Genomic DNA, 27022 nt, shown 5'->3' with positions numbered 1-27022 from the left:
CTGTCTTAGGAAAATCCTCATGGTTTATACCCTGTAGTTACATAGCCAAAGCTATGAGAAAATCAGGGAGGCTCAGGCAAGTTAAGACCAATTGACGTTAAAGTGCATTACACCCGCGTGTGGATGCTTTCATTCAGAAGCAGAGTGGCCCTAGGCTTACACTTAGCGGCATAGGTAATCTTATCAGAATCAAATCTAAGGGCTAGACTACACGGGGCAGGGAGGGGATCGATCTAAGATACTCAACTTCAGCTATGCTATTTGCATAGCTGAAGTCGAAGTATCTTAGTTCGATTTACCTGGCCGTCCTAACGGTGGTGAGTCAACTGCCGCGGCTCCCCCCATCGACTCCCCTTACTCCTTCTGCCGAGGTGGAGTACGGGCGTCGATTCCGGGATCGATTTATTGCATCTAGACAAAACGCGATATATCGATCCCCGATAGATCAATTACTACCTGTTGATCCAGCGGGTAGTGTAGGCGTGGCCCAAGTGCTTGGCTACAGGGGAAGGGTCAGGACAAGTGAGTTAATTCATCTTAAGAGAAAGCAAAGGGCTGGTTCTTCCATTGACCTAGCTACCATCTCTCGGGAGGTGGGTGACGAACATTACTGGGAGAGCCACTCCTGTCGCTGGAGTGTCCACACTGACCCAGCGGCAGCGCTGCTGTTGTGGACACTTGGTACAGCGAAGGACGGGTTTTTTCCTCCTGTGGTCGGACTAGCTGTAGACCTAGCCTCCATCACCATGTGCTTCCCAGTTCCTCTCTCTTTGTCCTGCTCCAGGGAAGGGAGCAGTAACCAATGTCATCCTTACACCTGCAAAAATGACTCCCCTTCACCTCCAAATTGGGGCTATGCTGGCTGGTGCATTGGGGGACGGGCATGGAACCAACGTTTCACTCACTCTCCACTACCAGCCACCTAACTGCACAGAAGGGGAGGTTGTTTCCCCTCTTCTCCACACTGTGGCTAGGTGCTGCAACTGAGTAAAAGGGTCCCTTTTGCTCCCTCACTTCTGGCCCCTACATTGTTGTGCATGGTGGAGGCTCCCACATGCAAGACTTGACATATCTTCCTACAGAGATTGTAACACAGAGGATTAATAGTTGCAGAAGAGCCTGATAGGAATGGAACGTGCCTAGCCCCAATATTCGCATAGGGTTGTAGTCTGCCTTCTCCCTGTCCGCTGTTGTGTATGTGTGGATTAGTGACTCTCGGAGCAATTCTCTCTGTCCGGTTACCCAGATTGCCAGCCTCAAGCATTCGGAAATCTTCTTGACCTTTTTGTTTCTGAGCCTTTAGGTTGCACCCACTTCTTGTTTTTTACACTTTTCTCTGCAACCATGAGGGTAAGAAACTTAGGAAAAAAAAAAAAGAAATCTGAGTCTCCTGCAGCCTCCTGATTCCAGGGGTCGGGGCTTTAAGAAATACACCTCAAATATTCTGAGAGTGGACGACACTGTGCTATGCTATCATGGGGTGCACATGTCAATTTCAGGTCTGAAAACTGAGTGTTGCTAATCTTTAGTCTGCTCCAATACAAGGCTCTTTATAACCTTGGGTTGTTTTACACAGTGGGATTTCTGTCTTAGTGGTCATTGCCTATAGGGATCAGTCTGCTATGGGTCCAAAGTAATTTTCTGAAAATTGCACCTTTTTGGTGCTGGTGGGTTTGCCTCTTGTGCACACTGGAGGTTCCTCTGATTAGTTTTTGTGTTCAACAACAGCAAAGGATTTTGCACCCTTTGGAACACGCATGGGGCATAATAAATCAAAAACCTCCCTCCCAAACGCTGCAACCAGGGATCTGGTGCTCAGAGCAGTGCCAGGGGAGGCTGAATCTCCCCTGGCCTATTTTACCTGCCACCCATGTTCGCAGATGTCTGGCTGCTGGGTCTTGCCCACATGCTCAGGACCTAGCTGTGATCGCCATATTTGGGGTCGGGAAGGAATTTTCCTCTGGGTCAGATTGGCAGAGACCCTGGGAGTTTTTCACCTTTCTCTGCAGCATGGGGGATTGGTCACTTGCAGCTTTAAACCAGTGGAAATGGTGGGTTCTTTGTAACTTTAAGTCTTTAAACCAGTGACTCAGACAGAGGTTAGGGGATCTGTTACAGGAGTGGGTAGGTGAGGGTCTGTGGTCTGCCATGTGCGGGAGGCCAGACTAGCTGATCATGAGGGTCCCTTCTGGCCTATGAGTCTATGTGCATGTGCTTCTATTTCTACATTTCTATTTACATGGAAGTTTTGCACTGAGGGCTGCTTTCTCCATTATTTAGATTTATGCCTTATAACCTTGCATTAGTCATTAGTTTTCTTACTCTGTTCAAGTTTGCTGGTCATGACTAATAGAGTTTTCTGCTGTGAGTCTTCTATAGTCAGGTAACTAGCGCTGGTCAGGGCACGGTGGCTTTTTCTTCCTCAGAAATTTTCCACAGAAAAGTTTGACTTTTTGAGGGAAAATTGTAAACCAGCAACATTTTGATTCAGAAAGGCTGTGGCAGTGACAACGCCTCATTACAGCTGCGGTTCGAGTGTCTCATGCGCCCATTGGCTGGGTTCCCTGCTCAGACTACATCTCCCATGAGGTACCTCAGCCCCTGTCCCGGTGAGGGGTAGTGGTTGCATCACGGGAGAGGTGTCCTGGAAGGAGAGCTTGGTCCAGAGCAGAGAATGGGGTCATGAGAAACCCAAACTCCAACCCCTGGGAGCCGCTGCAGGGAGATAGCAGAATCAAAATCTTTTAGTTTTTAGGTATTTTGGGAGTTACTTCAAAAACTGACATTTTCTGCAGAAAGTAGGCACTTGGGATGAAAAACATTGTTCAACTGAGAACCTGGTTTTCTGTCAAAAGAGTTTTGATGGAACAGTTTTCAACCAGAGTTAAAGATAGTTCTGGGCAGGGGAGGCAGGTACTGTCACAGGCTTCATGAGCCCTGGGGCAGGGAGTGTCCTGCTGCTGTTTGTCTGCTCCCAGGATCCTTATCATCACTGCAGGCAGATGACCAATTATTTTCAAACTCGGGTGCCTAAAGCAAGGATCCTAAATCTATATCCATCCACCCACATAGGCCCCTTGATCTTCAAAGATTCTGTGTGCTAGGTACATCCCTAGAGTGACCAGATGTCCCAATTTATAGACTCATAGACTTTAGGGTCAGAAGGGACCAATATGATCATCTAGTCTGACCTCCTGCACAAAGCAGGCCACAGAACCCTACCCATCCACTTCTATAACAAACTCCTAACCTATGTCTGAGTTACTGAAGTCTTCAAATTGTGGTTTGAAGACTTCACGCTGCAGAGAATCCAGCAGCAAGTGACCCATGCCCCACGCTGCAGAGGAAGGCGAAAAACCTCCAGGGCCTCTGCCAATCTGCCCCGGAGGAAAATTCCTTCCTGACCCCAAATATGGCGATCAGCTAAACCCTGAGCATGTGGGCAAGACTCACCAGCCAGCACTCAGGAAAGAATTCTCTGCAGTAACTCAGATCCCATCCCATCTAACATCCCATCACAGACCACTGGGCATACTTAACCTGCTGATGATCAAAGATCAATTGCCAAAATTAAGCTATCCCATCATACCATCCCTTCCATAAACTTATCAAGCTTAGTCTTAAAGACAGATATGTCTTTTGCCCCCACTACTCCCCTTGGAAGGCTGTTCCAGAACTTCACTCCTCTGATGGTTAGAAACTTTCGTCTAATTTCAAGTCTAAACTTCCTAGTGTCCAGTTTATACCCATTTGTTCTTGTGTCTACTTTGGTACTAAGCTTAAATAATTCCTCTGCCTCCCTAAGACTAATCCTTCTGATATATTTTTAAAGAGCAAGCATATCCCCCCTCAACCTTCTTTTGGTTAGGCTAAACAAGCCAAGCTGTTTGAGTCTCCTTTCATAAGACAGGTTTTCCATTCCTCGGATCATCCTAGCAGCCCGGCTCTGAACCTGTTCCAGTTTGAATTCATCCTTCTTAAACATGGGAGACAGTCCCGATTTTTGGGTCTTTTTCTCATATAGGCTCCTATTACCCCCCACCCCGTCCTGATTTTTCACATTTGCTGTCTGGTCACGCTATGCATCCCAGTGTGAAACACTTGTGTCCCCATCTCTGTTATGATTTATATTGTGATGGGACCTGGAGTGCCTGGCCAAGACGACGGCCCATTGTTAGGCACTGTGCAAACTCATAAAAACAGTCCCTGCCCTGGTGACATTGCCATGGAAATAGACAAGGCAAGGAGTTGGGAGAAAGGAAGGATTGTTGTATCTATTTTACAGACTAAGAGTGTGGGTCTGGAGAGATTAAGTGACTCCCCCGAGGTCACATGAGGAGTCTATAGCAGAGCCAGGAGGTGAACCAGCGCTTGCAAATCATGGCCTCTTAAACAGGCACCTAAAATTCATATTTAAGGAACTAAATAAGTGGCTGGACTTACCAAGATCTGTGCACCTGACATCTCCCACTGTGAAGTCCGTTTGGCCCCCATCTAGGCTGTCCTGGGACGCTCTCTTTAGCTCCAGGAAACATGATGGCTTTACTTGATGGTCGTTAAATGCAGATGGTCATTGGTGTCTCCTGTCTGGATCCTACTGGAGAGGGAGAATGCAGTGTGTCAAATGTGTGGTGGGGACAGCTGAGTCACGTAGTGTTTGATGCTTGGTTGGTGCCCTGATTTTTGTTCTCTCTTTATGTCTCTTTTGTATAAAACTTTGTCTTCCATGCTGAGAAGCTCAGCAGATGAGCTGGAGTCTGTTAGACCATCTGCTCTTGCTGATTTTGGTCCCAGTACCCCCAGCTTTTGCTGGTGCTGCCTATTTTCAGAGCTCAACCAATCTCAAATGCGCTCCTTGGAATGGGGAGTAGACATCATAAAAAATAATAATTCTCCTTTGCCTAGAGCAGACCTGCTGCATCTGGACAGCTCCATCCAAATGCAGCTGATTGGCTCTGCCTGCTGCCGTGATGCCGCTTTGATGGGAAACCTTGGTTGGTTTGGCAGGGAACGCAGAATTGGAGCTACTAACCCAGAGGTGAATCGGACCTTTGAGCTGGAGTGTGCTGTGATCCATAAGGCTGGTTCTGCAGTGGGGAAGAGGTGAGCAGGAGCGGGCGGCTCTCAAGACCTCCCGGTGTCTGCAGCTGCCGCAGCTGGACCTCGCTGGGTGCCGTACAACCCAATTGATTATTTGTTTTATGGTGGGGTGAGATGCTCCAATCCAGATAAGCGCCATTGTGCCAGGCTCTGTGCGGACACTTAGGGAGAGGCAGGCCCTGCTTCAAGGAATTTACAGTCTAAATAGGCAAAACAGACAAAGGAAGCATCATTATGTCAGTTTTAGAGATGGGGAACTGAGTCATCGGGAGATGATGTGCCTTGCCCAAGATCACAGGGAAGCCTCTGGCCAAGCTGTGAATTAAGAACGGTCACACTGGGTCAGATCAATGGTCCATCTAGCCCAGTGTCCTGTCTTCTGGCAGTGGCCAATGCCAGGTACTTCAGATGGATTTATCCCCTGTCATCCAATCCCAGCTTCTGGCAGTCAGAGGCTTAGGACACCCAGAACATGGGGTTGCATCCCTGTCCATCTTGGCTAATAGCCATTGACGAACCTATCCGCCATGAACTTATCTAGTTCTTTCTTGAACCCAGTTATATTTTTGACCTTCACAACATTCCCTGGCAAAGAGTTCCACAGGCTGACTCTGTGTTGTGTGTAGTAGTCCATCCTTCTGTTTGTTTTAAACCTGCTGCTTGTTCATTTCATTGGGTGACCCCTGGTTCTTGTGTTAAGTGAAGGAGTAAATAACCTTTATTCACCTGCGCACCATTTATGATTTTATAGGCCTCTGTCGTATCCCCTGGTAGTCATCTCTTTTCCAAGCAGAACAGTCCCAGGTTTTTTTTAAATCCCCCCTCCTACGGAAGCTGCTCTATTCCCCTAATCATCTTTGTTGCCCTTCTCTGTACCTTTTCCAGTTCTAATATATCTTTGTTAGACCTAGAGCTCCTGAATCCTTGCCCAGTGCCTTACTGACAAGACCATCCTTCCCACACATCATCTGAGTGAGGGAAACTGTCTCCTAGCCTGCGGGTTAGTGCACTCAGCTTGCATCACTCCTCCTCAGGTGAAAGTGAGTTTAGTGGCTAATTCTCTTCACATTGTGCTGAAAACCTAATTTCCTTTTCTGTGACCCATGGAGGCAACTCTTAACTTTGGCAGTGTTTTCTGTGAGCGCTGGAGAACGTGGGGCATACCCCTTTTAAGGAAAGAAATGTCCCTTGCTAAACAGCCTCAGTAAATATTACGGCCAGGCATATTGCCATCATCGTGAACATAATTGTTCTACTTTGCACCTGGCCAGTATCTTTCATGCAAGGATCTCTAGGGATGTGCTAAACCTGCTAATATTCCCGTGAGGTAGTATGAGCCCCTGTTGTTCTGAGCTACATTTTTTAAATTTAAATTTTAAAACAAACTTCCTGTCCTTGAGAAAATGTTGAGCACCGGAAGATGGCTGAGATGACATTTTCTTAATTGAAGGAAGCCACTTACTTGTGTAATTCAGGCATCCCCAACGAGATGGCTGATGTGCTGGCAATTTGAGTTTTAATAGGGTGAAATGTGTTTTAGATTCTGTTACCGAACTTTGCTCTGTGGGTGGAACTGGCGTTAGCCTTGTTACAGCAGCTAGAAGCTCCTTGGAGTGGGAGAAAATACACTTGCGTGGAAGCAGATCATCAAGCAGCTGCTATGTGCGTGAGTGTGTGTTTTCCGGTGTGTGTTTAATGAGAGTAGTGGGGAGGAGTGTGAATAATTTGTGGCTGGTGTGTCAGTGCATTGCCTATCTGATCCAGTGTAGTGCAATGGGGGTGTGTGTGTGTTTGCATGCCAGTTACTCTGTCCTGCATATGACAAACCGCATATTGTGTGAGTGCACCTGGGATTGCTTTGTATTTTGGGTACTGTTACTTTGCTTTGCCTGCGAAATAACAAGAAATATTTTGAAAGGAGGAACATGGAGCCATGGGGAACAGTCAGTCAATGAATGTGAAAGGACACTAGCTCTAACGATGACAGGGAAAAGTTCTGTATGGGCATGGCAAGCAGAGAGTGGATACAATGCATAGAGGTACAAGGGTGTGTTTTTTAACAAACAGAATTCAGCGGAGGGAGCAGGGATTGCAAATGGTTTTCTACAATGTTGTGAATGCCTAATGTGAGTATTTACGGCTTGCATCCCATTTCTCTTGGAGCATGTGCCTGTGAGAAGATTTCAAGTGGTAAATAGGTTACTGGATCAAACCAGGGTACTGAGCTGGGGAGACTGGTGTGCTGGTAAGGAAGCTCCAGAGGTAGGTGCTATTGCAGAATGGGTAAGAAGGATGGCAGAGGAGGAGGGTGGCTTTACGGAGCTAGGACATGGGAAATCTCTGCTCAATTCCCAGCTCTGCCACTGAGTCACTGTGTGACCCTGGGCAAGTCATTTAATCTCTCTGTGTCTTAGCTTCCCACCCCTAAAACAGGGGGAGAGTGGGCAATGGGAGGTTTGCCACTGACCTGGAAACAGAGCAGCCTCGTGTCTAGAGTAACGTCTTTGGCCTGTGGTTAGCAAAGACGGGGACAATCTGCGTACATTCTAGGTGTATTTAGGAGACACACAGATGTAGGGCTGTCCATGGCAGTGCTTCTGGTGAGTGGTGAAGCCCCGAAGAAGAGCTCAATTACAGGGAAGAGTTTTGTTTCTGGCTCGGGGAGCAAGCATCAGCCAGTGTTCAAAGCACAGGAATGGGCTTCAGCTGTTCTAGGTTCTGTTACCCAACTCTGCTGCTGACCTGCTCCATGCTTTTGGGCAGGTGTCTTAACTTGATGGTGCCTCAGTTTCCCTTTCTCAAAAACTTCCCTAATTCACCGAAGGGGTTGTGAAGAATGGCTGAGATTGGCTGAGTCCAGTGAGCTTCTCACAGGTAAGGTGCAAGATGCCCCTTTGTTTATGTACTGTACAACATTTGTCATTGAGGAGGGTAGCAAAACAGGAAGCATGGATGGATTTAGGATCTGCCCGGTTAGGAGGATGCTGGATTCCACACAGGACAGAACCAGGGACCAGCTGAAGTAGGAGCAGCCCTGCCTTGTTCATAAGGTGAGAGTGTGTTTCAGGGAGTTGGTAAAGAGGCAAAGTGGCGTTTTGGGAACTGGGTTTCCTCACATGGCAGGAGGAGTGGGGCTAAGTCACCTGGGAAAATTCCCCACAGAGGAGAGCGAAACTGAGAAGTGGAGCTGTGAATATAAAGGCTGTTTGGAGCTTCTGCTTCAGCAACAGGTGTGAGACTGTTTGTCGGTCTCTCATTTGCATTGCCATTGCTAAGACAGTTTATGAATTTGTTTTCTGGCATCCTCCAGTTCTTCTTCGAGTGATTGCTCACATCCATTCCAGTTAGGTGTGCGCGCCGCGCGTGCACGTTCGTCGGAAACTTTTTACCCTAGCAACTCCAGTGGGCCGGCAGGTCGCCCCCTGGAGTGGCGCCGCCATGGCGCCCAATATATATCCCTGCCGGCCCGCCCGCTCCTCAGTTCCTTCTTACCGCCGTGTCGGTCGTTGGAACTGTGGAGCGCGGCATAGCTGTCCTCCACGTCCCTAGCTCTCCTAGTTCTCTATCGTTTATCTATCGTTCATCTCTAGTTCCATTATAGTTGTTAATTAGTTTGTTAAGCAGATAGTTAAGTAAAATAGTTGCTAAGTAGTTCTTTGCCGGGGGCTTAGCCCTTCCCGGCACCCGGCGCCAGGCTCATGCCTGTTTCGCCGGGCTTCAAGCAGTGTGCGGCCTGCAAGAAGCCCATGCCTACCAGCGATCCCCACGAAGCGTGCCTGAAGTGCCTCTGGGAATCGCACAGATCCGACAAGTGCCGCATCTGTAAGGCCTTTAAGCCGAGGACAAAGAAGGAGAGGGATCAAAGGCTCCGAACTCTCCTAATGGAGGCGGCACTTGACCCGACGGCTTCGCAGGCCGTGGTATCGGCACCGGCACCGGATCGCTCCGGCACCGAGAAGACTCCTCGGCACCGACCCTCTCCGGCACTGGAGTCAGAGCCAAGGCCGTCGAAGTCTGATACTCCGGCCAGGAAGACCCGGCTAGAGCGCCCGGCCTCGACATCGGCCGTGGCGCCACCGGCACCGTCAGCACCGTTGACTCCGGGCCCGGCGGGTCCATTGAGTCCGGTACCGCCGAGCTCCCCCATGAGATCTGGGGTTGAGATAGTGGTCCCGTCCACACCGGAGACCTTCGCCTCGGCTCGGGACCTTATTGCCCTGACTGAGCCCACTCGGCTGCCACCCCCGGTACCTCCGGTGCGGGTCGTGTCCAGAGGCAAGCCCATGATATCGGCACCGCCCAGAGACAGTCGTTCACGATCCAGGTCCCGACGTCTTGGGCGCTCCAGATCCCGACGCCGCTCGCAGTCCCGGCACCGCTCCCCTCAGCGGTACCGGTCGCACTCGCGGCACCGGTCGGCATCGAGACGGTCGCGGTCAGGCTCCAGTCATCGACACCGGCACCGCGATTCCAGGAGCGGGTTCCGACGCTACTCGCCGCACCGGTCGACCTCCCGGCACCGAGCTGGTGGCAGGTCCCGGTCTCGGTCGACCTCCCGGCACCGAGCTGGTGGCAGGTCCCGGTCGACCTCCCGGCACCGAGCTGGTGGCAGGTCCCGGCACCGAAGCGGCGCCCGGTACCGGTCAGGATCCCGGCACCGTGACAGATCCCGGTCCCGATCCCGATCCCGGCACCGATTTGACTCCCGGCACCGGTCCCCGGCACCGAGACGATCCTCCGTGCCGGCCCGCGCAGACCCTTACCATCCAGGGTCGGCCCCACCATGGCCCTCGAGACAGCCGTCCGTATCTTCCCAGACGGACAGCGGGTATGCGCTGGGCACCGACAGGCAGGCGGCGCTGTTCGGTGATCCGCCGCTGCAGGACCAAGGCCCACAACAGTGGGGATTCTGGACACCCTGGGCATACCATCAGGCCCAGGGCCCCCAGCAGCTCCCTGCTAGACCGGCGACTGCGGAGCGTAGGGCCCCTGAAGCCTCGTTGTCTCGCCCCCCTCCCTCCCCGGAAGGGGAGGAAGGGTCCAAGCAGCAGGACTCCGCTGCGGCTCCGGAGGCAGAGGCGAGGGCTGAGGAAGACCCTCAGTTAGACACTCTCGTGCCTGGGGTCTCATCTTCCTCCTCCCCGGATGAGGCGGTGGCGGGTACCTCCTCCAACAGTCCCCCCCCGCTGGATCTCAGGGCGCACCAAGACCTCCTCAGGCGCTTGGCTCAAAATCTGAGTCTGCAGGCAGAGGAGGTCTCGGAGATAGAGGATCCAATTGTAACCATCCTCTCTTCTGATGCTCCCACCAGGGTCGCCCTGCCCTTCATACGGACCATCCAGGCCAACGCCAATACCATCTGGCAGTCCCCGGCCTCCATCCCTCCGACAGCGAAAGGAGTCGAGAGGAAGTACATGGCCCCTTCTAGGGGATACGAATATCTCCATGTACACCCGACTCCGGGTTCACTGGTGGTGCAATCAGTGAACGATAGGGAGCGTCACGGCCAGGAGGCTCCAGCCCCCAAATCCAGAGAAGCCGGGCGGATGGACCTCCTTGGCCGTAAGGTGTATTCGGCTGGGGCGCTGCAGCTCAGGGTCTCCAACCAGCAGGCCCTGCTGAGCAGATATGCCTTTAATTCCTGGGTGGCAGTGGACAAATTTAAGGAGCTGCTGCCACAGGATGCTCGCCAAGAGTTTACGGCCATCTTGGACGAAGGCAAGAAGGTCGCACGCACGGCCTTACAAGCCTCCTTGGACGCTGCGGACTCGGCTGCCCGTACCCTCGCGTCAGGAGTTACGATGCGTCGCATCTCCTGGCTGCAGGTTTCCGGACTTCCGCCGGAGCTCCAGCATACCATACAGGACCTTCCTTTCGAAGGCCAGGGCCTGTTTTCTGATAAGACAGACCCCAGACTCAAGAGTCTAAAAGACAACCGGGTTATTATGCGGTCCCTCGGGATGCACACCCCCGTGACGCAGCGTAGACCCTTTAGGTCGCAACAACAGCAGCAATGTAGGCCGTTTTCCCAGTTCCGCCAGCGGCAGGACCTTTACAGGCGCCGCGGCAGGAACGGAAGGCGCAGACAGTCGGGGAACCAGGGGGGGCAGAACCAAGGCTCCTCAAAACCCCCGCCTGGTCCTAAGCCTTCATTTTGAAGGTGCGCCCGAGGGCGCGGTAACAGTTTCCCCTATGGATCCTTCCCCCCCGTTTTCCAACCGCCTTTCGTTTTTCCTCCCGGCGTGGTCCCAAATAACATCGGACCGCTGGGTCTTGAGCATGGTGCAGACGGGATACCGCCTGCAGTTTGTTTCATTTCCTCCTTCCCGCCCTCCTTCCTCGTCCCTCTTCAGGGACCCCTCTCACGAGCAATTCCTTCGGCAGGAGGTGCAGACGCTCCTCAGCAAAGGAGCTATAGAGGCGGTTCCGGAAAACAAGAAAGGCAAGGGGTTTTATTCCCGCTACTTTCTGATCCCCAAGGCCAAGGGGGGCCTCAGGCCTATCCTCGACCTGCGAGAACTCAACAAATACCTCGTGAAGTTGAAGTTCCGCATGGTATCCCTGGGGACCATTATTCCATCCCTGGATCCGGGAGACTGGTACGCCGCCCTCGACATGCAGGACGCGTATTTCCACATTGCCATTTGGCCACGCCACAGACGCTTTCTCCGCTTCGTTGTGGGGGCTCTTCATTATCAGTTTGCAGTCCTCCCATTCGGCCTGTCCACGGCCCCGAGGGTGTTTACAAAATGCATGGCAGTTGTCGTGGCGCATCTTCGGCGCAACCGTGTCCACGTGTTCCCTTATCTGGACGACTGGTTGATTCGGGGCACGTCGGAACAGCAAGTCAACAGCCATGTCCGCGTGATCACCGGCATGTTTGCAAGTCTGGGCCTCTTGATAAACACAGACAAGTCCACCCTGAGGCCCACGCAGAAGGTGGAATTTATCGGGGCCGTCCTGGACGCCACTGTGGGCAGGGCCTCCCTGCCTCTGCAACGGTTTCAGACCATGGCGGCGATCGTTCAACGTTTGCGGTCAGCCCCATTGACGTCAGTGAGGACATGTCTAACCCTGTTAGGCCACATGGCGGCGTGCACCTTTGTGACCGACTACGCTCGGCTCCACATGAGGCCTCTCCAGCTGTGGCTTATCAGTCATTACAGGCCGGCAAGGCAACCGTTAGACATGTTAGTCACAATCCCCCAGAAGGTCTTAGATTCTCTCGGCTGGTGGTTAGACCAGTCCGTATTATGTGCGGGTCTTCCCTTCCACCCCTCTCAGCCCTCGGTATCCCTGACAACGGATGCCTCAGATCTAGGCTGGGGGGCCCACCTAGGGGCCCTGCGGACACAGGGCCTGTGGTCCCAGGAGGAGGTGGGGCTACACATCAACATGCGGGAGTTGAGAGCAGTCCGCCTTGCTTGTCAAGCGTTCTGTCATCAGCTTCAGGGTCGTTGTGTCGCCGTGTTCACGGACAACACGACGACCATGTACTATATCAACAAGCAGGGCGGCACCAGGTCCTCCTCCCTGTGCCACGAGGCGATACGACTCTGGGACTTTTGCGTAGCCCACTCCATTCACCTCAGGGCTTCCTTCCTCCCTGGAGTACGGAACACGCTGGCGGATCGATTGAGCAGATCCTTCCTGTCACACGAGTGGTCCCTTCGCCCGGACGTCGCTCTCTCCATTTTCCGGAGGTGGGGTTATCCCCGGGTGGACCTCTTCGCGTCCAAGGGGAACAGGAAGTGCCAAGCGTTCTGCTCCTTTCAGGGCAGGGAGCCGGGGTCGATAGCGGATGCCTTCCTCATCCAGTGGTCGACCCACCTGTACTATGCGTTTCCCCCGTTCCCTCTGGTCCACAAGGTCCTCCTGAAGGTGCGCAGAGACAGGGCTCTCGTGATCATGGTGGCCCCGGCATGGCCCAGGCAGCACTGGTACACCATGCTGCTGGACTTGGCCATAGCCGACCCAGTTCCCCTGCCCCTTCATCCGGACCTGATTACCCAGGACCACGGGACCCTCTGTCACCCAGACCTGCAGTCGCTGCACCTAGCGGCGTGGCTCCTGCGTGGCTGACTGGTTCCGAGCTGCGCTGCTCCACGCCTGTGAGAGAGGTGCTCTTGAGCAGCAGGAAACCGTCCACAAGAGCCACATATTCGGCGAAATGGAAGCGCTTCTCCTGTTGGTGCGTAGAGAGAAATCTCCGCCCTATGGAAGTTTCGATAACCGAAATCTTAGACTACGTTTGGTCCCTCAAAGGGCAAGGTCTGGCCTTATCTTCGTTGCGAGTCCACCTAGCAGCTATCTCCACCTTTCACCCGGGTGCGGACGGTCGCTCCATTTTTTCTCACCCGACGGTGTCGAGATTCCTGAAAGGGCTGGAACGTTTATTCCCTAACGTCCGTCCCCCTGCTCCAACCTGGGATCTTAACCTGGTGTTGTCCCGGCTCATGGGGCCCCCCTTTGAGCCGTTAGCTACTTGCTCCCTGCTCTACCTCTCTTGGAAAACTGCCTTTCTGGTGGCTATCACCTCAGCTAGACGGGTGTCGGAGCTCCGAGCTCTTGTGGTAGACCCCCCATATACGGTCTTCCACAAGGACAAGGTGCAGCTGAGACCACACCCTGCTTTTCTGCCCAAGGTGGTCTCAGCCTTCCACGTCAACCAAGAGATTTTCCTTCCGGTTTTTTTCCCAAAACCTCACTCCTCAGGCAGGGAGCAGCAGCTCCACTCGCTGGATGTCCGTAGGGCTCTCGCGTTCTACATAGAGAGGACTAAGCCCTTCCGAAAATCCCCCCAGCTTTTCGTGGCGGTAGCAGATCGTATGAAAGGGCTTCCTATCTCCTCCCAGAGGGTATCCTCTTGGGTTACGTCCTGTATCAGGACCTGTTATGACTTGGCCCATGTCCCTACGGGCCGTGTGACTGCGCATTCTACCAGGGCGCAGGCGTCGTCGCTGGCTTTCCTCGCCCGCGTGCCCATCCAGGAAATCTGTCGGGCAGCGACCTGGTCATCGGTCCACACCTTTGCTTCCCACTACGCCCTGGTCCAGCAGTCGAGGGAGGATGCGGCCTTCGGAACTGCAGTGCTCCGTGCCGCGACTTCTCACTCCGACCCCACCGCCTAGGTATGGCTTGGGAGTCACCTAACTGGAATGGATGTGAGCAATCACTCGAAGAAGAAAAGACGGTTACTCACCTTTGTAACTGTTGTTCTTCGAGATGTGTTGCTCACATCCATTCCACACCCGCCCTCCTTCCCCACTGTCGGAGTAGCCGGCAAGAAGGAACTGAGGAGCGGGCGGGCCGGCAGGGATATATATTGGGCGCCATGGCGGCGCCACTCCAGGGGGCGACCTGCCGGCCCACTGGAGTTGCTAGGGTAAAAAGTTTCCGACGAACGTGCACGCGCGGCGCGCACACCTAACTGGAATGGATGTGAGCAACACATCTTGAAGAACAACAGTTACAAAGGTGAGTAACCGTCTTATCTTTCATATATTATCTTACAACCTCCTCCCACCCCACCACGCGCACCATACACCAAACTCACGTTGCTTGAGGCCTGACTGGCTGTTGCTACATCCCAGATATCTGGCACTGTGCATTTCTCTCCTCTTGTTCTGCATTCCTAATGCCTCAAGCCAATGTTTTCAAAGTTCGACACCTAAAACTAGTCCCATACATGCATAGTTAGCAGGGATGCTGGAACAATGTGTATAGTGGAGGTGCTGAGAGCCATTGAACCAAACTGCAAACCCTATATGTGATGGAAATCACTTCAAGCCAGGGGGTGTGGCAGCACCCATAGTTGCAGTATCTATGGTAGTTAGGCATTTAAATACCAACCTGGTTATAGGAGGGTCTGTTGAAAGCAATGGCATCTCTGGGTTCTCAGCATCCCTGAAAATCAGGCTACTTCTTTAGATGCCTAAACTGGAGCTGAGCAAGTAACTATTTGATTTTATTGTTTTGATTCAGTGGCCAAAATGGAGAATCTGAAAAAAAAAATGTTTAGGTTGACCTGAAATGGACCTGGTTTGGTTTTTCTCACCGAAAGGAAAAACAAAATAATCAAATAGTTTCAGGTCAAACAAAACATTTAGTTCAGCCCCAAACAATCTTGTTTTGGTTTTGCCTTTTGTTTAATTTCGTGTGGGTTTTCTTTTGCCTTTTTCTGTTTGTTAATAAATCTAACTGCATTTCAAAACAAACAGGGGAAACGTTTAGATGTGTCTGTTTTTTTTTCCTCTTTTTTTTTGTGGCCTCATGTCACAAATAGTTTTGGTCTCTCCTAAACTGCATTTTTGAGCTACTGAACTGTTGGGTTGAAAACTTTTGCCCAGCTGTAGCCTAAAACGGGATTTAAATGTCTAACATTTTGCAATCTGTGCAAGAGTCGGCCTGAATTTTCAAAGGGTGACCAGTGATTCAGGGTGTTTTATTCTGTGGGTGCCCAGCTTGAGTCTTGCATATATCCTGTGTTGTCATTTTTATGCGTTAGCTTTGCTGTGTGTGTGTGGACTGTAATATGCTCAATAACACAAGACGCTGAGTTGCAGTTAAACTTGCTAAGTGCAGATCAAAGGAGATGGACCGTTAATCGCATTCGTTAATGTTTGATTTATTTATTTTTTAAGTGTGGAAGCCCTGAGCCAAGGTTACCAAAACCCTTTTGTTACCAACCTTATTGCTCAGAATATACCCACAAACTATGGGACAGAAACCTTCTCACAGGTAGGCACCCAATCATCCTTAACTTTGCCCCTGTTCAGCAAAGGCCGTTTTTCTCCGGCACTCCCAGGAACCATACTGACTACTTTTGGGGTGAGGCTGGCTTCCTGGTGAAGGGAAGGTAGGGTTAGCTTACCCTGCTGGAACCTCTCCTGGGTGGATTTTCTGCCACCGAAAACCCTGTTCCACAGTCGTTGCCACTATGGATCTTCCAGTGGATTTGCTTCATAGAGTGTCTCCATCTAACAACAGAAGACTCAGAATTCAAGTTACTGCAGCTCAGCACTAGTTAGCCACACACTCCCCAGTTAGTCCACAAGGGACATATCAAAGGGGTTTTATCTTCCCTGCTCCATAGTGCTCAATGGCAGTGAATTTGGTTCAGTGCTGCCCTGGTGACCAGGGGGAGGTTTATGTGGAAGAATGAATGGTGCAGTAGTTAGGGTGCTCGCCCAGGACTCTCAAAATCCAGGTCCAGTTCTCAGCTCTGTCACAGGCTCCTTGGGCAAGTCACTAGGAATGTGTCAACATGGCAGCTAGGAGCATGCGGCCCACTGTGGGCAGACGGACGTGCACTAGCTCTGCTTGGGCTAGTGCGCCGAAAACAGCAGCGTGACCATGGCGGGCCGAGCAGTGGCTTGGCCTAGCTGCCCGTGTACGATCCCGCCCGACCCTCCGGGGTGGCTGGCTCAAGCCAAGGGGGCAGCATGGCTGTTTTTAGTGCCCCAGCTCGAGGAGAGCTAGTGCGTGTCTGTCTGCTAACACTGAGGACAGTTCCCCCGCCCTGCCTCACTGGAGTGTGTGAGGTACATTAAAGATTGAGGTGCTCCAATATTGTGCTAATGGGGGCCAGGTAAGGACCTACAGTTAGATTTTCTCTGGTCCCTTTTGGATTTGCCCATTGAAGGCCGACCTAGAATGTAGGAGGATTGTCTCCCAGGGAACTTTGCATGTACCAGTCCCAGGCCCTGCCCCGTGCCACTTGCAGGGCTTTATTTCTGCCAGCGCTTTATTTTGCCGCCGAGTTGGAAGGCATTAATGTGGAAACATTCTACCTCAGGATTTCCTCAGCCTCTGAATAAAAAGACATTTGGAAAATGAAATATTTCTGTTGAGCGCATGATAAATCTTTCGCTGTTTAGGAAGGTGAGAAATTAAAATTGCAAAACAGGCAGCGAGGGAGCAAGCCAATGTGCGTGGCTGGGTTGGCTGGGTCTCCAGTCTTCAGAGAGGATGCTCTGTGTGGGAATCAGCAGAGAGACAGAGCTCTTTCGTAACCCAGGGGAGGCTGATCGCTCTGGGACGGGAGGGCTGGGCATGGCAGAGAAAGCTGAGCCTGCATCCGTCTCTTTATTTTACTTTAAAACAAACAAAAGAAAATATTTCTTCACACAAGGCAAAGCCAACTTGGGAACTCATTACCAAGGGATTTTTGTGACGGCCAAAATATAACCGGGTTCAAAAAAGAATTAGATAATTTTTTTGGGGCTGGGTCCATCAATGGCTATTAACCAAGATGGTCAGGGATGCAACCCCATGCTCTAGGTGTCCCTAAGCCTCTGATTGCCAGATGCTCGGAATGGACAACATGGGATGGCTCTCTTAATAACTGCCCTGTTCTGTTCATTCCCTTTGAAGCATCTGGCATTGGCCACTGTTGGAGAAAAGGATACTGGGCTCGATAGACCATTGGTCTGACCTTATATGGACATTTTTATGTTCTTATGTACTTAGTTGGAGACATTTTCCATGGTGCCCTTCTTATACCAGAGCACTGCAGATACTAGGGATATGAGTACATGGATATTATAGCGTCAGTGTATAATAATCTGCAAAATCCCTCTGAAGCAGGGACGTGGCCTGTGGTAGGTAGCAGGTCACAATCTATTTAGCAAATGAAAATGCAGTTCGCAAATAGATGGGCAAGAGAGAAAATACGTTTGTTGGCTGGGACGTTGCTGAGCAGATGGTGTCAGTGATCAAAGAGCTTGAGAGAAGTATGTGTTTTGCTGGGCTTGGGCGTGTGTATGGGGGGATGTTTCCTTGACTCCACATTTACAAAAAGAAATCACAATGTACGTTCTGTAGTACAGAGAAGCCCTTTACAAGAGACTAACTTGTATTAGGAAGTGTGCTACCTTAAGGGACTGCCCCGTATGTCCCCAATGTGTTGAGCCCAAATCTCCTCCCCCTTTTTGTAAGAAATTCACCTCTGTTAAGCCTTGATCTTTGCAGGGTTCTTGAGACCGTACAACAAGGTTTCACTACATCAGACAAACACACTTTTTCTTTTAAAAGACCTGCTCTGGCACCTCAAAGTCCCATGCATTAGCCTCCCAGGGGATGGCATAAAGCCCATCCTCCCCCGTCCTTTAGTGATGCTTTCATGTAACGTTGCCTCTTGTTCTCACTGGGCCTGACCCTTCAAGCTTGCTCCTGTGAAGCGTCGCTGTGAAACCCGAGCGACTCTCTGGTGAGTAGGTTTGTTCAGGACCAGGCCCTTGGATTGTAAGCGTGTCTGTCAAGGTAGGAACTTACATAGATTCCAAGGCCAGAAAGGACCCCTGTGCACATCCACTCTGTCCTCCTGCATAACACAGTCCAGAGACCTGCCCCACAATAATTCATAAAGCAGAGTTATTGGGGAAAAAACATCCCATCTGGATTAAAAAATGTTCAGCGATGGAGAAACTGAGGCCCCGAAAGATGAACTGACTTGCCCAGGGGGCAAGACAGAGCCAGGAATTGAACCCAAATCCCACAAGGCCTAGCCCAGAGCCTTAGACATAAGAGATGCAAATGCAAGGAAGAAGCACCCTCCAAGTAAAAGCAGTAGGGAGTGCCCGCCCCCCCACTCCCCAGAGGAAAAGCCTCCAAAGGAGAGTTCCCCTTGCTGTTTCCTCCAGAAGGGAGTGGGATTTCCCTTCCTCGTTTTCAGTGCCTCTGAGCCCCTGAGCTAAGGTGAGTGCTAGATCTGAGAGCAGCAGCCCCTTCCCTTTCCTCGAGTGTGGCCCTGGCGACTCTCATGTCCTGGTTACTCTGGCAACTAACTGTGATCAGACAGCACCAAGCAGCTGAATTCAGCCCCTTGTTCAGGGGAAAATGCTCTCATTGAAGCAGAGGCTGAGTGAAGCCTCCAGCCTTTATTCCACTGAATGACACCAACATCCATTTGTGCGCTTATTCGTGTGTGCATGGATAAGAAGCGAGGAACGAGGCGATCTGCGGATGAAAAGCAGTGACGGGTATTGCCGCATGCTAATCAGGGCAGCCGAGATCCTCCTCCCGCCAGCCGGGAGCCCTCTGGGTACCCAGATGGGCACCCAGAATACCCTGGCACAGTGGGAACCTGTCAGACCAGGCTCACTGTGGGATTCAAGTGGGAAGGTGTCTTACTTGAGCTGATGGGTGAGGGAAGGGCTGAGTGGGGAACAGTATCCAGGGGCTGCTCTTGGCCTAATCTTTAAAAATAACCTTAGAGAGCATTGGGTGTGATGGTGATAATGAATGTGGTGATGGGAGAAGCGATCGGAGAAATATGTGGGAGATGGGGTACGGAGTGGTGGGAAAAGGAGGAATGTGTGGAAGAGGATAGAGAAGGATGGGAAAGGGGATGACGTGAAGAGGAGGAAAAGGGGAAGAGGATAGAGAAGGCTGAGGAAGGAGATGGTGGGAAGAGGATAGAGAAGGCTAGGGAAGGGGATGGTGGGAAGAGGATAGAGAAGAAGGGGGAAGGGGATGGTGGGAAGAGGAGGAAGATGGGAAGAGAATAGAGAAGGCTGGGGAAGGGGATGGTGGGAAGAGAATAGAGAAGGCTGGGGAAGGGGATGGTGGGAAGAGGATAGAGAAGGAAGGAGATGGTGGGAAGAGGATAGAGAAGGATGGGGAAGGGGATGGTGGGAAGAGGATAGAGAAGGCTGGGGAAGGGGATGGTGGGAAGAGGATAGAGAAGAAGGGGGAAGGGGATGGTGGGAAGAGGATAGAGAAGGAAGGGGAAGGGGATGGTGGGAAGAGGATGGGGAAGGAAGGGGGAAGCAGATGGTTGGAAGAGGATGGGGAAGGAATGGGGAAGGGGATGGTGGGAAGAGGATAGAGAAGGATGGGGAAGGGGATGGTGGGAAGAGGATAGAGAAGGAAGGGGAAGGGGATGGTGGGAAGAGGATGGGGAAGGAAGGGGGAAGCAGATGGTTGGAAGAGGATGGGGAAGGAATGGGGAAGGGGATGGTGGGAAGAGGATAGAGAAGGATGGGGAAGGGGATGGTGGGAAGAGGATAGAGAAGGCTGGGGAAGGGGATGGTGGGAAGGGTATGGGGAAGGAAGGGGGAAGGGGATGATGGGAAGAGGATTGAGAAGGAATGAGGAAGGGGATGGTGGGAAGAGGATAGAGAAGGATGTGGAAGGGGATAGAGAAGGATGGGGAAGGGGATGGTGGGAAGAGGATAGAGAAGGATGGGGAAGGGGATGGTGGGAAGAGGATAGAGAAGGATGGGGAAGGGGATAGAGAAGGATGGGGAAGGGAATGGTGGGAAGAGGAGGAAGAGGATAGAGAAGGCTGGGGAAGGGGATGATGGGAAGAGGATAGAGAAGGAGGGGGAAGGGGATGGTGGGAAGAGGATAGAGAAGGAAGGGGAAGGGGATAGTGGGAAGAGGATAAAGACTGTGGGAAGAGGAAGGAGTGGGGCAGAGCCATATCGGGTGCTTCTCACAGCATTAGCGATGGCACTAAAATAGAGATCTTGGTGTCTGTGGGAGATGGAAATTCACCCGCTCTCCTCACGCCGGAATAAAGAAAGTCTTGCCAAGCACTTCTCTCTCACTGTTAGTCAGCTTAAAATGGCAACAAAGGCCGAGGCTGAGGATGTGCTGCTGCTCTGGGATTGAGGAAGCTGCCCAGAATGATAATTGGGTCTTTTTTCATCTTTTTTATGAAGCTAGCCAGCTATTGCGCAAAGTAATTAACTGGACAGATGGATACATCAGAATTTGTAACTGTTGCCGGCAACATTAAGACACTTTATTTATTTTTTCCTCCCTGAGGCCTTGTGTCAGCCAAAGGGCTCCAAGTTGTGGCAACCCTTCAGAGAAGGGGATAAAATAAATGACGCTTAAAAAATGAATAAACATCATTGCAGCGTATACCGTCAGTACTTGGTGATCACTGCAAATAGGGCCTTGCAAGAGCATCTGTTTGCTTGTGCAAAAGACCCCTTACTTGTGCAGGCAAATGGTGCAACCACCCCTCAAACACGTGCAGTTGTGAGGGGTTAAACAAGAATGGAGGAACTGCTACAGCAGATCAAGCCAGTGGCACTTACTTCCAAGTATCTAGGTGCTGGCGCTGATCACTGTCAGAGCAATTCCAAGAGCCCTGAAGTGGCCAGTTGTGAAATAAGCTACCCATAATGGTTCCACTATCTTCCTCTCCCTCTGAACCAGAGCTTGGTTTATGATTTCAAGAAGGAGGGCTTATATCCCTCTCACACTTCCTCTTTAAAACCCTGTAACCCTGTCCAATGCAACTCTGGATGTTCTCTTCCAACCCTTTTAACCTCTTGCCCTCAGTGATTTCTTGTGGCAAGGTGTTCCCCAAGTTAATTAAAGGTTGTGATTTTATGTGTGTGTGTGTGTGTTGCTCTTTTTCACCAGCATTCTAACTGTGTTACAGTGAGGTGCGAAGCCAAGTCCCCTGCCTGCTCAGAATCTAATCTGCACCATATCCTTGCAAAAAATATTGTAAGCATGGGTAAAGAAACCTGTTGATCAAGGAAAACCTAATGAATATTTATCCTTGTGCACTCAGATGGAGGCAGAGCTCCCATGTTTCTGTGCATTTCTTTTTCTTGTTTTTATCCTCCAGAACTACTTATTCAGACCCTGATCCTAAACACCCCACATCCCGCCACACTTTTCTGCCTCTGCATAATAAATAATAGCATTTGTGGGAAGGGAAGCAAAACTGATGTCCCGTTGCCCCTGGGAGCTCTTGTCCCTGAGCTTTCCTGGAATGTGAAAGGGATGCCCAAGATTCGGACAGCCGTCGATGCTCCCGTTACAGCTGCACAGATGTCTGTCCTCATTGGGGCTGAGACCATGTAGGTTACAGCACAGTGGTTACAGCAACATCAGAGTGAACATGAAGTTGATGCAGAAATATTGACAATGGAACCAAGGGGAAAAAAAATCTCTCTCTGATTAGCTACAGAATTTTCTTCTCTTTTTAATTAGCGAGCAAGAATCGGTACAAGTTGTAACAACTGCATGAAGGTGCAGGGATGCAAGCTGGCGGGAGGGACCTGATAGAAGCTGGCTTTGTGTTAGTGTGCTGAATTTTATGAGAGAGAGAGAGAGGGTGAGGGAAACATGACAGGCAAGTGGTATGCAATGCCTCCTGAATTTGTAATAGCTTCGGCTCCATCTGAATCATCCTCTCATTGGTAAAGGGAATGTAAAGCATTTAACAGATCAAATATTGGAAGAGGAACAACCACCAATACCAGCAGGAGGAACCTCACACAACTCAAACGGGTTGATCAGACTAAAGCCGATTTATAGCGTTATGATTTGGGCTTTTAACATGTTAATTACATAATTCACTTGATTCCTACTTCAGGTTTCCTCTGCCTCTTCCTGTTAGAGAAACTCTGCTCTTTGGCTGTGTCCACACTAGCACTTTTGTCAGTTAGGTGTGTGAAAAAACACCCCCATGACCAACATAAGTTTCTCTGACAAAAGCACCAGTGTGGACTGTGCTATGTCGGCGGGAGTGGGAGACAATGACCGCCGCTCACTGGGGGTGGTTTAATTATGCCGGCAGGAGGGCTCTCTTCTGCCAGCATAGAGCGGCTACACCGGAGACCTTATAATGGTGCAGATGCAGTGGTACGGCTGTGCCGGTATAAGGTCTGTAGTGTAGACATGGCCTTTCTGGGAGCTGGTAATTCAGAGATGAAAATTGATCAGGAGTGGAAATGGTTACGGCTGGTAGAAAATTTTCCATAGGAAGTTTTTGTGGTTTTGACACAACTTGTCAGGGTAGGTCAGTACTTTTTCACAGCCTGCACAACTGTCCTGTGGAACTCATTGCCATATGTATTGTTGAAGGCAAGAACTCAGCAGGATTGGCCTTGTATATGAATAACAAGACCACCCAGAGTTAAAATTTGCAAGGATTAAACAAGAAAAAGGAAAAAAAACCAAGAGGTTTTGGAAGGACATAACTCCTCCTGTTTCACAGTATAAAACAACCTTTACAGCGGGGAGGGGGCAAGAAGAAACTTGCTTTGTGGACAGGTTATCCTAGAAAAGCACCTTCCTTGGAAATAGCTGGTACTGACCCTGTTGTAGAAAGGATCCTGGTCTAGATGGGCCAGTGGTCTGATCTTGTATGGTATTTTCTGTTTTCAAGGCTTCACGGTGGCTTCTTGCTGTGGACATTTGCTGCCTAGGAACTGGAGATGTAGCAAACTCATTTCAGACATGGGCCACTAAACCCCCATCAGACAGCAAACAAAACCCAATCTATAAATCCTTCCCAGGGTCCCCTTTCTGCTTTTTGTAGACACTTTAAAAATAAACTCTGCAAGTAGTTCATCTGTGATGCAATTAGACTGACTGCCTCTGCTCCTTTTGTGGAAAGGCCTCTAGAGTAATTGATTTTTTTTTTTCAGTTTGGGGGCTGAACTGTAAAATAATAATTAAAAAAAAAAGTTGATTAGCGCTGAAATGGATTTTTTAAAAATGTTTTCAATTGAAAAACTCAAAATGTTTTTTGTTTAGAATTGACTGAAACACTTCTCTGGTCTTGAAATGCCTTTTCCCCAAAAGTTTTTGGCTTCAGTTGTTTTGGGCGTCTTTCACCTCCCTTCTGTTTCAATAGGCCAAACCTCAAACCGGATTTTTCATTTCAAAATGGCAAATCCAAACAAAATGGTCCAAACAAAACATTTCGACTTGGCTGAAACCATCCATCAAATTCAACCTGAATTTATACATAGTTGCAGAGCCCTCAGAAATGCATTTTTTGGCAACAATACTATTTGCAAAAAAACCCAAAAAACTCACCCTAGTCTACGCTTCACACTGCTGCGTAGTGATGCTGTTAGAAACAAGAGGATTCAAACAGGTGCAGCTTTATTTTCCAAACGTTCATCAGTAGGTGGCGTTCTTGCTGTGAGTGCTGGGCCCATGTTTGATCTGCTGGATTGTTGGGGTTTTTATACTGAGCTATTCCAGTCAATCAGGTCAATGATCTGTAAGGGTGGAAAAGATTCCAGTCCTTGACATAATAAAGCAATGCAGAGCAGTTATGGCTGTGTAATTAATAGACATTCTTAATACTATTGAAGTCCAGAGTGGTAGGATAATGAGCGATAGAAAGTCTTCCTATGTAATAGGGAATAGAAAGGGAGCTACAATGTATAAAAGCTGGCAAGGTTGCATGCAGCAGAGGTGTATGTCTGAGGTACAGAGTCAGTCTGTGCTATCCCTAACCTCTGTCTGCCACAAGCTGGGAATGGGCGACACAGGATGGATCATTTGATGATTACCAGCTCTGCTCTTTCCGTCTGGGGCCCCTGGCATTGGCCACTATCGGAAGACAGGATACTGGGCTAGATGGACCTTCAGTCTGACCCAGTGTGGCTGTTCTTATTATCTGGTCCCTGGTGAACAAGGAGTTAATTTAACTTCACCCCATCGCCAGCCTTTTTCATAGCCCTTCAGGGAACTGGTATAAGAGTGGCTGCTGAAGAGAGGTGGTTTTTCACACCCAAGGCTGTAGAGGTGAGATGTCCTGTCCTGCTGAGTCAGTCCACCAGCTCCTGTGCGACAAAGGAAGGGTGAAAATAAGAGGTTGGATGTAAGCTGGGTGGAGAGCAGGAGATGAAGGGTAGTTGTGGATGGGGGCTTCCATGGCCCTCTTCCCACATGGGGCAATATTTAAGGCCTCCTCTTTTCATAATGTACAGAAATTAATAAGAGCCTCATCCTGCCGTCCTTACACAGGCTAAACTCCCATCAAAGTCAATGGGAGTTTTTGCTGTGCGAGAATCACAGAGTTGGAGCCCAGAGTGATGGTGTTCGGTATTATGAGTAGGGTGACCAGACAGCAAGTGTGAAAAATCAGGACAGGAGGTGGTGGGTAATAGGTCCCTATGTAAGAAAAAGCTCTCAAAATTGTGACTGTCCCTATAAAATCAGGACATCTGGTCACCCTAAATATGAGGGTTTTGAAACACGAAGGAGAGGACTTATTGAGTGTGCTTGCAGGTTTAATTAATGTGATGAAATTAGGGAAAGGAAAATTTAGACTGACCATCAAGAGATGTTTCCAGGCAATGAGATATGTGAGACTCTGGGGTAGTCTTCTAAGGTCATTCTTTTTATCACAGGAGAGGCTAAAGGCCTCAGCTAAGATCAGGGACTCGTGCTAGGTGATGAAAATGTGCATGGTAAGACACAGCCCCTGCCCCAGAGAACTTACAGTATAAAAAAGGCAGGACAGAGTGTAGTGTGATGAATGGAACTAGAGGAGGTCAGGATTTGGGGTGGTGTGCTGAGTCTTATAGGACTGGCGGTCAGGAATACAAACTGGGGCCAGGTTGTTAGGCTGCTCAGTATGTAACCTTGACGTCTGTGCATGCTTGGTAAAGATCTCTTTCCTACAACTCTGTTTCTTGCTGTGTCATTTATTGCTAATGAAATACAGACAAAGGGTGGGAAGAGAAACTGAGGTTCAGAGAGGCAAAGTTACTCGGTTAAGGGCACACAGCAGGTCAGTGACAGACCCTGGAGTAAAATCCAGGTCACCTGACTCCCAATCCAGTGCACTACCTGCTAGGTCACATTGCACCTTTCTCTAAGTGAGCTCCAGTGCTTTTGACATTTAGACCTAGACTGGCTAGAGCACTGAGAACAATCAGGTCAGGAATAGCTTAGATAACAGACTGGTTTTATTATTCTATAATTTCTGTAATTAAAGTAGCGGATAGTCAGTCACATGTTGTTTCACGACTAAAGACATGGGCCAACTGTCCTGTCCAGCTAATCGTACACTAACAATCCTCATATTAAATATGATGAGTCTTCCGAGGTACTGCGTTTGCCCGTGATATTCATAACAGCAAATCATGGCAGCAGATAAAATGCATTTGGGAAGGAAGATGAGTATAAATAGTTAGCCTGGTAGCAAAGAAAGCCAAACTAGGCAAAATGTGATCTGTCATCCAGAATGGCCATCAGGAGAGAGGGCCTGCTTGCACGGCGTTGTTATAGGAAAAGCCATCAAGCCAGTAAGTGCACTATAAAGCAGTAAAATGCTAATATAGCAAATATATAAATATTATAATCAAATAGGGTACTAGCTTATATATATAGGGCTAAAATATCAGCCAGATTACCGAGTCAAGCACAAAATAATGGCATTGGAGAGGCACGGTATTTTTGTTCATGAGACGCTAGACTGGGAGTCTTGCTCTGTGGTGGTGATGATAATTCCTTGCGCTTACAGAAAGTCAGTATCAGTGGGGAAACTGAGGCACAGGGAAGGGAAGTGACTTGCCCAAGGTCACCCAGCAGGCCAGTGGCAGAGCCAGGAATTGAACCCATATCTCCTGAGTCCTAATCCAGTGCTTTATCTACTAAGCCTTTCTGTGCCTCTATTTCCCCTTTGTCCATCTTGTCTATTTATATAGTAAGCTTTTTAGGGCAGATAGTCTCTCACTAGGTGCATGTACAGTGCCTTGCACAATGTGTCCCAGATCTCGAATGGGTTGATATTACTGTCATGCAAACAATAAGTGTCTTCAGTCACGTTATGACACTGCTTTATCTTGCTTGTGTGGACAGGAAAACATCTTGTAACCAGATTAGTGAGTCATGTCTCATCCCTGGTAGATCCTGATAACATGGCTCTTACACAGGTATGTAAGCTGTCTCTGCAGGGAATAACAAACCATTTGAGCTGATCTCAAAATAGTAAAGATTTGTCTCGGAAAAAATTATTTTAATTCCTGAGGTTTTTTTGAGAAGGAACGACTTTTCATCTAGTCTATTAAAAACAAAAAGTATCTCTTTTCTTTTTGTTTTTCTTAACTTGTCCCCTTTCCCCCTCTATATCCCTTTCTCCTTTTTTCACTCTCCTCTATGTAGCCATTGAAAAAGGGGAGAAACCCCCAAAACATTGCTT

Source organism: Gopherus evgoodei, chromosome 19 (genome assembly GCF_007399415.2).
Source record: "Gopherus evgoodei ecotype Sinaloan lineage chromosome 19, rGopEvg1_v1.p, whole genome shotgun sequence".
Classification (NCBI taxonomy): Eukaryota; Metazoa; Chordata; order Testudines; family Testudinidae; genus Gopherus; species Gopherus evgoodei.
The sequence above is the reverse complement of the archived record's forward strand: the minus strand, read 5'-3'. Positions refer to the sequence as shown.